This window comes from Schistocerca piceifrons, chromosome 4 (genome assembly GCF_021461385.2).
Source record: "Schistocerca piceifrons isolate TAMUIC-IGC-003096 chromosome 4, iqSchPice1.1, whole genome shotgun sequence".
NCBI lineage: Eukaryota > Metazoa > Arthropoda > Insecta > Orthoptera > Acrididae > Schistocerca > Schistocerca piceifrons.
In genome coordinates, this window is record NC_060141.1 from 129,140,278 (window position 1) to 129,142,732 (window position 2,455).

At 41.5% G+C, this 2,455-nt stretch overlaps 1 non-coding gene across 1 annotated transcript; it reads right to left on the bottom strand.

Moving 5' to 3' along the window:
- Positions 1 to 2,007: 2,007 nt before the first annotated feature.
- On the bottom strand, positions 2,008 to 2,081 carry Trnat-ugu. The gene has a single exon. It is a non-coding gene; the product is annotated as a tRNA-Thr (tRNA).
- Positions 2,082 to 2,455: the final 374 nt, after the last annotated feature.

Here is a 2,455-nt window from a genome sequence, read left to right on the forward strand (position 1 = left end):
GAAATGATATGTCAATTAATGTTAACACTCATCCTGTATATATATCGTGTAAACTGACTCGTTCCACATCATTTCGATAAACGAATCGTTCAAATGATTATGAAATATGTAACTAATTAGCTAACTAATTTATGCAACAAAAAATGATAAATCGCCTTTGGTACACATCTTGGATACTTCCAGTTCATTCCATTATTATGACTATGAATCTAAATCAGCACTAAAATTTTCTTTTGTATGTCTTGTAAGACCGTTTTCAAAAGCTGCGGATAGAGAATTGAATATATCTGCAGGTCTATAAATACAACGTAGAGAGAGCATGAGAACAATATACAAGAACCAGATTTGCGAATTACAGCCATACATATAGACAAACCAGTATTCAAACACATATTTGTGGGCTAAGCGTTCAATATCCTGCTGAGTAGCACGTGGGAATATAATCAGTTAACTGTGGTTTGATCTTCCCCTGGCATTCTAATTACTAAGAGCATTACATTAGCACTGCAGAGAGCTATATCTGGATATTGGGACTGTTGACGAACTTGAACAGTATTTTATATATGTCTTTATCGTTGGATGCTAACAAGGTTTGGAGGCTGCTTGGAATGATGATCAAGAACCCTAAGATTACTTGCAAGGACGTTTATGTGATACATGTTCCGACGACATTGTCGGAATATATAGTTTGGATCTTCTTCCTACCCGCAAACATTTAGAAGAGTGGCGCCTATGTCCAGTTGATAGAAGTGTTTGTTGAACTAGCAATAACGAAATTTCAGCCGCGCCTTAACTGCCGTGAAGCTCCTCGATGTTTGTGTCTTATTATACCATGGCACTCCTGGAATAGCGGAATAAATTAGTGCGTAGTGACTGCCTTTGACTTCAGATGTTCTCGACCTTTCGTCATGCCAGTTCGATGATATTTTACACGTTCACGATGACGCTGAGAATTGGGTTCTCGCTGTGGAGTGGCGCACATATTCATGCTTTCCAGGATCTGGTGGCACTGCTTTTCCTGTGGGACGGCGGTCGTATTCAAACGCTCTGGGCTGCTACTTTGATACACTGACCTCTTATTTTGAAAGTCTGATCTTTTGAAACGACGAGAGATTCCGTAAAATAAGTTTACACTAATTTAATCACAAATTATGTGATATTTCATTTGGTTCAAATGGTTCAAATGGCTCTGAGCACTATGGAACTCAACAGCTGTGGTCATCAGTCCCCTAGAACTTAGAACAACTTAAACCTAACTAACCCAAGGACATCACACACATCCATGCCCGAGGCAGGATTCGAACCTGCGACCGCAGCAGTCGCGCGGTTCCGGACTGCGCGCCTAGAACCGCGAGACCACCGCGGCCGGCGATATTTCATTTGTTTACAAAGTTCTCTCGTTGAAGGGTCACACGAAACCGTATCCACAGCTGTTCGTTGCACCATGCTGATACGTTAGTGTATTTCTGGCACCGTAATTGGTACAGTGGAGCGTGAGCCACCGGCGGTGCACGCCGCCTGAAGGGAAACACAGCGTGCGGTGGTCAACAGGCAGCCCTCGAGCCGGATCTGGTCCATGATTGGTTTCAGTCCGGACCACGGAAGAAACGCTTGGCTCGCCTCGCGTTTGTAGATCATGACTTACACCAGTACAAGTTAAGTTATTTAGTGTTACAGAAACAACATACGCCTAACTATCGGTAACCACAAGTATTTTTGGACAAATTTTTTAAAACATATTTGCTACTAGTCTTTGTGAACATTGACACACTAAATTTTACGCTCTCTAATGTCATGCCTGTGGGCAACAAGCGAAAACTTCCTCGTAATCGCGTTTTCGACCCGAAATTGCGGTTTTTTGTATTCTTTTTACTGACATTAGTAAAATAATCCTTGCTCGTTGAGACGTATTAAAACCCTGAAAATGGTGAAACTGTAGGTATTAATAAGAAATGAACGCCCTTAGCTGCTTACAGGCGTTGACATACGTCAACAGATGAAAATGTGTGCCCCGACCGGGACTCGAACCCGGGATCTCCTGCTTACATGGCAGACGCTCTATCCATCTGAACCACCGAGGACACAGAGGATAGTGCGACTGCAGGGATTTATCTCTGGCACGCCTCCTGCGAAACCCACATTCTCCGAAAGAATAGATACCATCTTAGTATATAAACTGTAGGAAGTTTGTAACGAATTAGCTGCAACCTGTTGCTTTTAGAGGCGTTACTTTTCCATGATGACATTTCAAGATACCTGTCACTCCATTTTCAGATTTTGACATTTATATACACATCGTAAGCATTGTTTCTTTACTAATGACATTGTAGAGCTTTGTAATAGAAATCTTTATGACAGCTGTTGTTAAAAGTCGTAAGTAAAGGAATTGTATTCACGACAAGTAAATAAATGTAAACAACTGAAGATGGGTGAACATAAACCGAACGTATTCTCA